This window comes from Megachile rotundata, chromosome 5 (assembly GCF_050947335.1).
Source record: "Megachile rotundata isolate GNS110a chromosome 5, iyMegRotu1, whole genome shotgun sequence".
Taxonomy (NCBI): Eukaryota; Metazoa; Arthropoda; class Insecta; order Hymenoptera; family Megachilidae; genus Megachile; species Megachile rotundata.
Window position 1 is genome coordinate 3,418,341 of NC_134987.1, and position 14,411 is coordinate 3,432,751.

The following is a 14,411-nucleotide window of genomic DNA, read 5'->3' on the forward strand; positions in this document are numbered from 1 at the left end:
CTTTACTTAGAAGTCTGAATTTACTAGACACGGGATTACAAACTTTCATTGCAGTAATGAATAGTCAAATGAAAATCCTCACGCGCTGAATTGTGGCATTAAAACAGATTTTCGTCAAATGTATAAACGAGAAATTTAGGTGGTTTACTTTTGAACCCAGTTATTCTGTTAAAGAGGACGTCAGTTTGAAAGAGAATGTCGTTACAATTTATTAAGGGATTATTATAACGAATAAGTAAGAAAAATTGATGAAATGAAAATGTCAAGGTTGAATTATTATTTTTAAATACAACATTATATTTTTTACGTACGTATTGATTCTGTGCAACATTTAGTATAAACAAGTATTAGAAGATTATATTAAATGAATAGCTCATGTCCAAATAGTTCATTCAAATTCAAAGATGAGATTTGAAGAATTTAACAAATTTCACAAATTACTATTTTTTTTATATATTATTTGAATATAATTCCGTAGAACTTCTGTAGTATAGATTTTGCTCAACAAATGTTCACACCTTTGAAAAGTTCAAATAAAACAGACTTAAAACTTTTTTCTAATTTAATAAAAATTGAAAAGACTATCTTAAAATTTAATTATCAAAATACAGTATTGCCTCGAAACAAGCAACAGTTTCGAGCCTCGAAATTAGCAAATTTTTATCCCCACTTCTTTGATTGAAGTCCGCCGCCGAGTGAGAGATCCAAGAAGGAGTGAGAGGTCCGCGAAACCGAAGAAGTCATAAATTTTCACGGTTGACTGAACAGTATAGCGGAAAGAGGACAGAACATATGTATTGTTTTCTCACTCTGATGCATAGCGATTCTGTCGTATTATGAAAAGTATATTCTCCGAAATTATATTATATCAATGTTTTTTTTTTTTAAATCTAATGGTTGACAATGATCAATAATTTCAGGTATATTTTTACCTATAATTTCAATTAATTTATATAACACAAATAAAAAAAAATTGGAGGAAAAATTATTTAAGTTTAATAAATTGTTAGAAAATAGAAATTAACGAATAGTCGACACAGGCCATCCGCTCTTTGTCATTGCACTTTCCCTCCCTCAGGGAACTTCGCTGGGCCCAAGTGCCCTAAACAGCCACGCTGACGGGGGTGTCCTCAAGACAGGATCGTGTCAATGAAGACACTCTTGTATTGGCATTCGCCGTGAAAAGTCACAGTAAAACATTGCAGTATTTTTAAAATCGCGCCCACTAGTTTATTTGATAAACCTCACCCGTTACTAACAACATTCCTGATTATCTTACAAAATGTATTGTTTTCTCACTCTAACACATAGCGATTTTGGAGTATTACGAAAAATATATTTTCTGAAATTATAGTGCTGGTTTTTTTTTCTTTTAATTTTAATGCCTAGTTAATAATTTGAATAAATCTATTTAACAATCAAATGAAACATCATTTAAGTGTAATGCAGTATATAGAATATACAATATAATAATACTATATGAATTACACATATACAACATACAATAATAACACAACACATACATATGTAGCTGTATACTGATATTCACATAATTGTAAAAAAATAAGATGAAGTGTGACAAGTTAGGAATTAGAGCGTGATCCATTCATTTGATTCTATATTGATTCGTAACAAGCAACTCGCTCGGGATCGGCCAGTTGCTAATTTCGAGGCTCGAAACTATTGCCTGTTTCGAGGCAATATGTATTATATACATGTTCCATTCACGAATTTTTACTAGTTTTAAAAAGGGAAAGCATGTTATGTTCTGTCCTCGTCTAAAGAATAACATCGCTGCTCGACCGATTACTTTATAGTTTACCGCTACCGTCGGCGCGCTCGGGAACAAAGGCAAGCCGAATAGCATACCACCCTCGAAATAAGCAACTGATCGGTCCCAAGCGTGTTGCTTGTTTCGAGGCAATACTGTAATCTTTAAAAAATGTTAATTTTGCTGCGTACATATCGTCGTAAATTCTATCATTTTCCAGAATCAATACGTGTCTTTATTTCTTCCTTTATATCATTTCGGATGAAATTTATTTTCGTTTATCTCTTTCTGAAATATGGAAAACAAACTGTCATTTAAAGTTACCCGTACGTACAAAAATTGAAGTAAAACCATTGCCCAGCCTTATAACGGTTTCCCATTGAAAAATTCAATCGACGGAAAGCGCGTCTGGCAACTGCAAGAAAATCAAGCAAGTACTTTCCCAAGAAATAGAATGTCGCGAGCAGCAACGGAATACTCGAGGGTAAAATGCTTAAGACGACCTTGATGTACTCGATTCCCGAGACACGTGAATTGTTCGCCGACAAGAGAGAAAGGAAGAAGGAGAGGGAAACATTAGAGAATCGTTTTAGGAAACTCGTGAGACAATTCACCCCTACGTCCCTTAAAATATTGGCAAAGTTTCAAAAGTGGCGGGCCTTCAGGACCCGTGACACGAAACTCTCCAAGGCCATTGTTCGTAGAAACAGGTAACTTTACGGAATCGTCACATATATTTCTCAGAAACGGTGAAGGCACACGTGGTCTGGATATATTTAACTTGAAGTTTCGCTACTATCTCTTACATATCTCTTAAAACGCTGATCGATCGATACTCGAAAAATTTCAGAAAATGTTTCTGTAACGAATGAGTTATTTGACTATTACATATGAAATACTGTATGTAAAGAAATTTCACGAAATAGCACTTATTATTTCATTGAAGCTTAATTATTTACTGAAGTCTATTAGTAGGTATGTGTTTTCATTGGAATCTAATATAATTTTTATCTTAGAAAATTAGTATAACTTTTGGTATCATTCATTCATCTATAACTCACAGAGGATAATCCTCCACCCAGAAATCTAAAAAATTATGGAACTTTGGAACTATGTAGAGCATACGTAGGAATTACGAAATCTTTTTGTTGCTACCTAAATTCATTCGAAGGGTTTAAAAGTAATCCCCGAAAATGCAGCCACTTTTTCTCTTACTTTGTATCTCGCAATCTGTAGAAGATAGAAGAAAAAGTTTTACGAAAAAGTTAGCTCTTTTAATTGTATACATCAAATGTTGGACGCTTTAGCAGTTGTTTAATTATTAAAAAATATAACAGTTTTAGTGAAATGCAAATAAAAATAAAGTAAAAACTACACTTTCCTAAAACAACTTTCTCATTTTTTTAAATCGTGTGCAGCAAATAGCAAAAAAGGAAAACTTGTTGTTCATAATATAATTATTGTACAATTATAATACGATAATTCATAAAGAGATACTATTTAAAAATATTTGTATTCTATATAAAATATTTGTAAAATATTTGCATTTAACCAGTTAACTGCATCCGACGCGTTTACGCGTCAATCCAAAATATCTTTCAAATAGCATTAATCATCCAAACTTCCATCAGCCAAATATTAGAGAATTTGGATTATTTTCACTATAAATTGCTTACAGATAAAAACATTATATTAATCGTTTCAAAAATGGACTCCCCCCCTTTAAAATAAACGGTTTATATGCGGACGTTGAAATTTATTTTAAACAAACTAATAGATTTGTTTTATTAGAAAATGGAACGGGAATGGGGGGTGGGAGACTGATCGATATATAATCAGGGCCCCCGATGTTCAATATTTCATTTACACCAGTGACCACGTTCCTTCGAGCACTCTTCCCCTCGTTTCATTAAACTCCCGTGTTCTAAAACCATACATCGGCCATGGTGAAAATTGCACCCCTAACCGTTGGTCGATCGCGATGCGTCGCAGACCACCGACAAAATTGCATCAATCTTTCACGTTCGATGAACCCTGAAGATAAATCGCGTTCTATCGTTGTTCTATTGTCCGCGGCTTTCGACGTATTATTTAGAGTCGAGTCAGCGATCGGAATCACCCTAAATTACGCATTATCTCTTACGGGCTCGAAGAGGCTCCGCTTGCTGACTCGCCTCGAAATACCATTGTCTCGCACGAGCGACGAGATTACGCGACATGCCGTTTGTTCCTAACTAACCTATACATATACATGATCGGAGCACGTCGTCGTCAAAGGTCGTGGATTGGAGGGAGAATTGGATGTCAACCTATCGACTTACTTCGTTGATTGATGACGATCCATCGATACTAATTAACGGGAATCGAGAGCAATTGCTTTCAATACCTCATCGGCGGAACACGTAAAACTACTGCCTTGTGCAGGAAACGACCCACCTTTTCTGAATTAAGTGTACAGGCTGTTCAAGAAGTGTACCTTTAAGTAAGGTAAATAATCCCGATGTGTTTATTCTACAAATTAAATATAATTAGCTTCTAGTAATATTTCATTTTTGTACATTGTATTCATTATCGATTGCTGGTGCATTTCAATTTCTGCGTGAATTAATTTTAAACACGTTGTTGAAATACCTTTAACTTTGTTGTCTTAATGTAAACGTTTTGGGTACATAACATTTTATATGCAAAACTGGGGTACACTATTTATGTCATCAGAAGACAAAGAAGTCCGAAGATATTTTGTGATGACTTAATAGAATGTTTCAAACTCTGTATCTTTTTTTTTACTTTTATGTATGGTATATGTTAGTAAATTCTAATAAAAAGTTTATACACCCTGTATATTGTTATTATGTTTATTAATGTTGTGCTTTATTGAGTGCGTTATTTTAGTCCCAAAATTTTTCACTGAAACTGATCATCTTTTGACGGTACAGTCTAGGCGTTTATAACTAAAGAAAGGGGTTGCGTCGTTCAATAGTGTCAGATTGATGCTGCTCTTTAATATCCCCCTTCCCATTCTGTTCGAGATGAAAGACAAAATCTCGTCGTTGCTATAAACGTAATATTCTTTAACCGCATCAACCTTTGATCGTGTCTCCAGGCAAATATCTAATTGGGAGGGGTATTTTGTTTCGCGTCACTTCGTGTTTTCCTTTGTGCCAACGGTTTGCCGTATAAACACGGAACGAATGGCAGCGTAAGCTGACTGTTCGACGAACGATGAAAGTAGCTGACAGATAGAGAAGAAAGCTGGCGGATAGGATCGTAAATACGTTTCTTTGATGTAGTTCGTCTATTGGGCCAAATGAACGTTCGTTTTTTACTTGTAAGATTCGTCGTGTTTCGCAAGAGGATCTTAGTTTTCCCGTTTATTCGACTTCCTGATCAGCTTCAGAATCGAAAGAGCCAACGTTCTCTGTTACCGAGAAGATAAGGATCAAGATATGGACACATTCAATCGATTGGTAATCCTCGTTGCAGCCTGATAATTGAGCGTTTCGCGATGCTCGGAAGCTGTACCAGCCATTATTGTCGAGACAGTATTGATATGGATCGTAATTTGTTGTTGCTATGCGTCTTGAATGAGCCGATCGAGATTTACTGCTTCTCCATTTACGTATTCCGCTGAATTTATCGTCTATCGATTGTTGGCATCTGTTAGCATTTAGCCACCGAATTTGGTTCATGATATAGGACAGCTTCTTTGATGGGTTCCATACATTTCGATTTAACGCTGCACGTTCACTTTTGCACTATGTAAACGAGATTTATTTATAACATGCTTAAATCTATTAGCAGATACTTTAGAGTTCTATTATATTTTTATTCAAAATGAATATATCGTTATACTTGTGCGCAGAAGTCGTAGGGCATTTATCTGTTTTGATAACTTTTAATTACATATAAATATAAAATGTAAATGTTATAGGCCTTATAGCTTTATTGTTAAGATTTTTACCATAGCGATTTGAGATATAGAAATTTGGAACATGTAAATTTGGAATACAGGAATTTAGAATATAGAGATTTGGAACGTAGGGTTTTGGAATAAAGAAATTTAAAATATAGGAATTTTGAATACGGGGATTCGAATTATAAGGATGTGGACTATAGGGATTTGGACAATAAGGACATGCACTGTACGAATTTCAAATATAGGGGTTTGGACTATAGAGATTTGCAACATAGATATTTGAAATATAGGTATGAAAGCGATTTTGAATATAGGAATTGAAAGTATAGTGATTTAGGATATAGGGAATAGTGGACTTTAGAGTTACAGGTATTTCAAGATTAAGAATTCAAGACGGGAATTTATAAATTGTCGGATATAGAAGTTTTGAATCTAGGAGTCTAGACTCTAGAGTTCATAAATTTGGGAACCTGGAAATTTGCGATTAGCATCTTTGGGAATATCAGTAGATTATTGAATCTCAAGATCCCCAAATTGGTATATCCCTACATTTTTAGATTTTCAAAAATCTCTAAAAATAAATGAGTGATTTCTTCTCTTTTCATTGCCATATTCTCTAAAGGGAAGCCTTTACTGTTGAGTGTACGTGCTGATATCAAAAAGCACAACTGACCGATTGTTACACCTAACCCTTTAATCAAAGACCGCAGTCAGGTTAATGCCACGTCGGTCAGGAAATTTCTCCGCTACTATACTATGAATGTCTGAGCAGTGTCAGACGTTGATGTACGACTAACCTCTGGAGAAACGATTGATCGAAGGAACCCAGAACAGGTCGATTCTCTCACATCAGACGCCTTCTGTTTAGTTAACCTACTTCAATCTCTGATTAGTTAACCTACTCCTGCTTCCGTGATTTCAAAAGAGGATAACCAGGCTCCCTCGAATGGTGAAGCCTCCCTAGGGAACCGCGTGGTATTGTAACGGCTGCTCTTTCCTCTTTAACTGACTCCACCCTCCTCCATTTTCTCGTGCTCTATACATCAAGATGAGAAGAACCGACCAGCTGGAAAATCGCTTTAAACCTCCTCGGCTAATATTAACTTTCTCCTATCGTTTCGCGAAATTACCGAACTCTTTTTCTGCTCGCATACCAAATCGGACAGCACCAACCATCCTATACCCAATTCCTGCGCCTAATGTTCCGATACGCTGAGCTTTCTCGATTTACGAAGCTGGAATTAATCGCCGATAAAGCTTTTTCGTTTGCAAAGCTTCTTATTTTTTCTTCCTTCGTAGTGGCGATACGCTTTTATTGGTACTCTGTTATAAGGTAAATTCGTTTGCAAGAATATGTACTCCTTTAGAACTGCAGTTGCTGGCCAAAAGTTAGGACCACTCAATTTTCAACTTTTATTCTGCGTACTGTTCTTATCATTCTACTATTTTATCATTTCACTATTGTTATTATCTTTGCTACTTTAATATTACACTATTTTACTAGTTTACTGCTTTATAGAGTTGCTACCCTGTTACTTGTCTATTTTTCTACTTTGCTACTTTGTTACTTTCGTAATTTTCTATTTTTCTATTTTTCTACATTATCGTTTTACTATTATATTTTAGTATCCTCCTATTCCATTATTGCAGAATATTATTACTAGAATACTATTTGATTAATCTACTACATATTGCTCTAAAAACTCTATGTATATTGCTCTATAAAACTCTATATTCCTAATCCTAATTCATTATTTTAGACATCTCCAATATGTTGTATTAAATTCACAGTAACTTTCACTGCGGAATGCCTTCATTGAAATTTGTAAATAGGTTTAACTTTTAAATAAAATGAGAAAAGAAGAAATGAATCATAATATTATTTTACATCTTGAAAGCAAGTGGATAAATTGGTACAGCAGCTGTAACATCGCATACAAACCAGATAAATCGACAGAAAGAATAATGTTTGCGTAAAAATTAAAAAAAAAAATAGGTGGTGAATGTGAAATAGAAATTTATGGATTCTATCTGTGTAATAAAATTGCGAATAGACATATCGAGCAATATTATTTAAATATTATAATATCCAAATATTAATGCCGCCAACTGTATTCATTACTTAACGACAACCATATAGCTTCATGTTTGTGTAAACACTTCGGCACCGGCATGTGTACTAGAATAAATATTTGCCCCTGTAAAATGTACATTTCATCTACTTTTATGACCAGTATCAAATTAATTCGAGTCCTAGGGATGGGTACGTCGTCCCGTGAGGGTTAACGTCGAATTTTACGCAGACTGATCACATTCTGGAAACGAGACGGAGAATAAATTTGTTGCGTTTAAACGTGTTCTGCAGTAAAAGATCGCGCTATGTTTAATTACCCCGTCGGTGTACCTATTTGGTCAGGATCCTCCGGTGCTCGGACGCTTTTAAAACTTATGCGCCATTTTCACTGGGCACGCGGTAACTTCGTTCGGATTACACGCGTTTGAAATCGTCCTCGCGGGAACCCGCTTCTAGGAACCCTCAATTTCATACAAACGGATTATCTTGTCGACGGTCTGAACGTATTTCTCATAATTTTCCGCCTGATGTAGCATTCCAATCGCTTCGTTTGAACCTGCGGCGGGAAACCATGAATCGCCATGCTAAAAGACTGCCGGACCTTTTAAAGTAACCATTTGACTGAGAAAAATTGTGTTCCAGAGCTAGCTGAAATAATATTTCAAGCAGTAAATAGTCTATTTTATTTTGTCTGTATAATCAGATTGTTAGAAATAAATATTTACGAATAAACGCTTTGAAAATAATATTTAAAATAGTGTTTTATATGAACGATACTTAAAATACCTAAATCGATGTTTGAGCAATTTTACTTGAACAATATTGAAAGTATTGGAATTCATTTGTTTTGCCATGATTCTAAATAATTTATTTTTAAAAATTTCTAAAGATTTGTTTATTATTTTAGATATTTTTGTTTTGCAACTTTGATTTAATATTTATTACAGAAAACTTTTACCTTTCTTCTGTAACTATTATTCCTACAATATTACTTAGTAATTATTAATATTAATTATTACTTAGCAATATAACAGTTGAATAAAGATAAGAAGAAACGTACAAAGAAAAACTGAAATGTGAAAAAGCAATTTATTTCCCAGTAACCGCCCGATTGTAGTTTATAATATTTGCAAAAGATTAAACTCTAATTAACTTTCAGAATCGCACAGTTTGAATTAAAGCTCTCTGTATGTGCGTCGTCGTGTCGACAATAATTAGCGTCGGTCTCTGACGCATAGAATTTGTGACAATTCTCAAAGTCGGATATAAGTGGACTGTATTGAATGATTAACTACGAGTTTAACAATAACGAAACTTTATTGAATCGTGAGTGACTTGTGTAAGTTAAATGTATAAATTTAGAGTTGTGTAAATGTTGAACTTTGTATTTTGTATGTCTAATGTCTAATGGTTATGTTTAATATCTAACGAAGTTGTCTAATGTCAAATGTCTATTTAATGAATAACTTCTAATGTCTGATGATGTCTAATGTCTGACTCTCCGACGCTTTTCCGCAATCCAGGAAAGCTCGGAGTGGGCGTTTACACTTCCTCAAACTTGGAAGGGATAGCAAAGATGATGTTCCTATTGGATGATAACTATTGAGTAGAAGTGGCAAAAAAGTGACGTAGTGAAAATTGGGTTTTTCCCAAAATGACCGTAGCGAGTAATAAACCTAAGGAGTGCCTCGACATGAATGGAAAGTGCAAACAAAAGACTCTACGACTACGGCTAAGGGTTCTGACCCCAGATGTACTGGCAATAAATCAAGAAAAAACTGGCTAGAATGTAATGACTCCTTGGGTCCTATTTCTGCTACGAGTCAAAAGCTATTGAAAGTAACAAATGTTGTTTTCTGAAGGACCTAAAAATTATAAACTATTGTGCCCAAAACTTGGCCTGAGGTCTAATCCTCTCTAATGTATTCTACAACCTAACACTCTCAGTCTAACCACACTGCTAGGTGCTTATCATATTTTCGACTGTATCCACTAATATTATGAATGGATTTTAATAGTATCATAAAAAATACCGACTGATAACGCATTTTAGTTGTATTTGTTAATTTATAGTATTTATTAGTTGAAATTACGATCCATGCCGTAGATAAGTCTTTTACAAATATTAACTGAGGAATTTTCAGATTTAATTCATTTATAAAATAATTTTAAGAAAAAAAATACGCCGACTTCGAAATGTACTAAAAAGTATAAAATAATTTCTATTTCCTAATGAAGTAATTTCTATTTCATTCAATCATACAATTACGTAACAGATATGAATGAAACCTATTTACTCGTTAGGTATTATATTAAATACATTTCAACCTTTTCGGAGACGGCGCAAAATTAAAAGATTTTCTTGAACATGTCAACCTTTGGACAGCCGAACATAGGCAAAGCTTGTATAGCTATTTTTTTTTATACATAGTACTCGACAGCACGCCGCGAAGTAGGTGTTAGTGCGTATAGAATGTAACTATGGTCTATCTAGATTCATAGAGTATACGACGGAAAGACTCGATCGCCGCATATTCTATAAAGATAGAGCCTATCTGCCACTTTGGTAATTCCCGCGTTGTGGGCTCCGTTTATAGGTTCTTAGATCCATGGCTTCCATATGCGAGCGAAGTCGATTCAATTTCATTTATATCAGAAACGTTGCAAAATGAAGATGCAGTCGTTACATTTACGTCACGTATATTACCAGATATATCTATAATGGTACGTATTCTTTCTCAGGATTTATTAATTTCCAATATGCCATAGCACAATCAACTGGTTATTGGCAGGAACGTTTACTGAGGTATTTTTAATTTTGCGCCATCTCCGAAAAAGTTGAAATGTATTTAATATACTACCTAACGAGTAAATAAGTTTAATTCATATCTGTGACGTAATTGTATGATTCAAAGAAATAGAAATTACTTCATTAGGAAATAGAAATTATTTTATACTTTTTAATGCATTTCGAAGTCGGCGTATTTTTTTTCTTAAAATTATTTTATTTCACGCTTTTTAGTGGAATGGGGAGAATTGTGCAGGATACTGTGAGACAGTTCTTCCGGCCTTTTTTTTTGTCTGCGTAAATGCCATGAACATAATTAAATAAAAGACAACATGGATATTCGTTTTTCAATTTTTTTTGCAACAATAATCCTTTGCAACTAAAAAATGAAAAAATTTTTGGTAATGGTACCAATGGGGAGTCAGACTCTACAAGATGCGAAAGGCTTTGTTCCGATCGGACCAGCCACCTAGGAAAAAACCCGCGAACATGCATAGAAAAAAAAGGGACACTCTTTCAGGGACAAGTACAAATAAATTACATCATGATTGAGGGTTCTTCATCCATTTGTTCATTGTTAACTTTCTTTGTAAAAATTTACTGCGCATGTGTATCTCTTACGGTTTAGAACTGCGCAAGGGTCAAAGTATCCGTAAAATAATAGCAGATCCTGCGCAACAAATTTTCTAACAAATCAAATTGATGCATTTTTAGAACGATCAATCAATGGGAATAATACACCAACGTCAACGTGAACTCATCTTGCTGTATAAGTCGCGTGTCAGAGCGGTAAAGCTTAGTTTAGTGTTTTGGTACAGAGCATTGTAATTGCCCTTTCTTGTCTTTCCCGTGCATAGCGCGGGGCGTTCCACTAATATTAATAACAATAGTTTTTTCGCTAATATCACGAAAACTAGAGTTTTCCGTCAATTATGCATAAGGAAAAACTCGTTCAGAATCATGCCACTAATAACGTATTAGAAGGACATTAAAATCGTTCGAAGTTGGTTTCAAAAGTTAACAACAATTTTCGCTAATATCTCGAAAACAAAAGCTTTCCGCGAAATTTGTATATGAACAAAATTGTTCAGAATCATGTCTGTGATAAGATATTAAAAGCGCACTAAAATCGAGAAAAGTTTATATCAAAAGTTGCCGGTTTTTTTGCAACAACACTTTGAAATTAAAAAATGAAAAATTTTTTGATAATGGTACCAATAGGGAGTCAGAACCTACCAGATGCAAAAGGTTTCATTCCGATCGGCCGATCCAGCTAGGCGTAATCGGCGAACATACATAGAGGGGGAAAAAAAAAAAAAAACTGATCGAATTGAGTAACCTCCTCCTTTTTCGAAGTCGGTTAAAAAAACGATACGCCATCAAGTGCCAATTAATAATGTACGTATTTTTTTGTACAATAAAGAATATGCTGCAATATGAAATAATTATTTAAATTGAAATGAAATAGACGGTAAACGAATAATAAAATTAACGAAATGTTATGAAGATAATGTAACGGAATATTGAAACAAAGTAATTTTTTAATATATTCGAATCCAGTAGACATTTTACGGTGTGGAAAAAATGAAGGATATAAAGTTTGAAATTTACGGTCTACACTAAAAGTTGGCGGTGGTTTTATATCTGCCTGGGACTTTGTGAGTGCAATTACATTTCATTGACGGAATAATGAAGCTTTATGTACGTATTAATATTGTAAAAAGTCATCTTTACTCTCTTTTAGATATATTAAAATATAATTACTTTAAGGCAGAAAAAAATTTCTGTAATATTCAATTTTATGTTCATTTAAAACGACAGTTGTAAAAGTATCGCTTATTTCATACAGTTTTAGGAACTAGCTTAAATAATTCATTGGAGTTGTACAATAGTTTAGAAGAGAACTTTAAATACTGTTGTAGTTTAAAGAAGAATCCGTTTCAATTTTGTAATACATAACCTCATTAAATTTTTTATATTTACTACCGTTTACATATAATAGTTCCGAAGATCATTTCAAAATAAAAATCATAATTTTCGAAATTATAAAAGGATAAGATATTTTCAGAGTTACTATATTTTTTACAATCATGCAGCATTTTTTAACGGACAGATATAACTTTTTTAATTGAACGTACTCTAAATTATCATAAAGATATTACACTTCACACAATAATTTACGCGTTTAGATCTTCCGTATATTAGAATATTACCACCAGTACGTGCGGAACAAACGGGATATCTGACTGGGACCCTGTGTTTTATAGAGGTATCTCTGAACCTTCAAATTCTTTTTTTAAATAAGTGAGTATAAAAAATGTGATATAATCCGATTTCCAGAATATTATACATAGAAATCAGTCGTGCACAGAACGGAAGGTATAAAATCTACGTATAACTCGAACCATAGTAATATTTTTTGCATGAAAGAAATTAAAAATTCCAATTTAACTGTATTTTATTTTGGACCCATAGTTTATATGTGTGAGATTTGACAAAATAGTTCAGCGTTTTATTTAAAAAATTTACAAAATAATATTATTTTGTAACATATTTTTTAAACAAATAAACTTTTCAAAAATCCACTTGCGCCATATTATTGGTCTTCTAAAACAGAAAAATTTGCATTTCGAATTTTTTGTCCAGGTCTAATAGTTCCCGAGATATTTGCGAAAATAGCTTTTTCAACCCCAACTTTAAGGGTTATTTTCATCACTTCACATAAATGAAAGTATGTGTAGCAAAATGAAAGAAGAAGTTGGAACGAAAAGAACGTTGATTGTAATAGTGTTTTATATTATATCTAGTTGACTGTACTATATGCTTGTGCAAGTGTTGGAAAGTATAGATATATAGCCACTGTAAATTAATAGATTGTAATTATGGACATTGTAAATGTTATTATTATATTAGAATTTATATTTATTTGAAAAATTTCAACCTGAACATTTTCTTTTAGGGCATTTTAAGAGTAACGGCTATTTAGACTATTTTAAAAATGAACATTTCAACTTTCATTTTAAATACATAATGTATGGCAAATGTTACTTTTGTTTAACTTATTTTAAGTCTATATTATAGAGCACACATTTTAAACATACCTTAAAGCGTTACAATGTTAAAAATATTTAACAAGCTTGGGTATCTCTCCTGAAACAAAAGTAGCTCGTATTCAGCCCACTTCCTCTATTATTTAGTCTTTCTCGTCAAATGTTGACACTATTTCTACTATGATTTTACGTATACCTATTTCGACCAAAAAGTGTTTTTGACACCGTTTTGTTTGAATGCAAATAATTGCCAAAGCTGTTGGGATTTCAAATCATCAGTTCAATGTAGATAATTTGAGGAATATATTTATAGATACATTGATGTACTTTTATTATTTAATCAGGTTGTAAATTCTAACTTAATTCATCAATCTACAAAATATAAATATAGCGTTGTACACTATAACAAAACATGGCGGGAAATAAGTAAATATCAAAATTATGCCGTAACTTTTGTATTTTCCTTTATAACTGAAATCGGGATTTTCTAATCTGATTATAATTGATATGATGCTGCAAAATAGTGTTGATATTTATATATAAAATGGTCTAAAATCAGACACTGTCATGAAATTATTAAGGTGTCAAAAGACACTTCATAGTAGAAGTAAGTATATAAGTAGAAATAAAATGATATAGCTGAATTAATTTAACAACTATTGTATTGAAAAGTCAAAGAGTTAATAGTGGGGAAATGATTCAACTAAGAAAACAATTTTAAGTTAAAATTTGACAAGTGTCTTTTGATATTACTTGGTAGAAATAGTGTGTAGATGGTTGGACTGTGGCACTAGCAGTTACTTAGGGCCTAG

The 14,411-nt window shown here is 33.3% G+C and overlaps 1 protein-coding gene across 19 annotated transcripts in view; it reads left to right on the plus strand.

Moving 5' to 3' along the window:
* Positions 1-14,411, plus strand: part of LOC100883744 (CUGBP Elav-like family member 1-A) — a 1,238,863-nt gene that overhangs the window by 801,477 nt on the left and 422,975 nt on the right. The window lies entirely within an intron of this gene.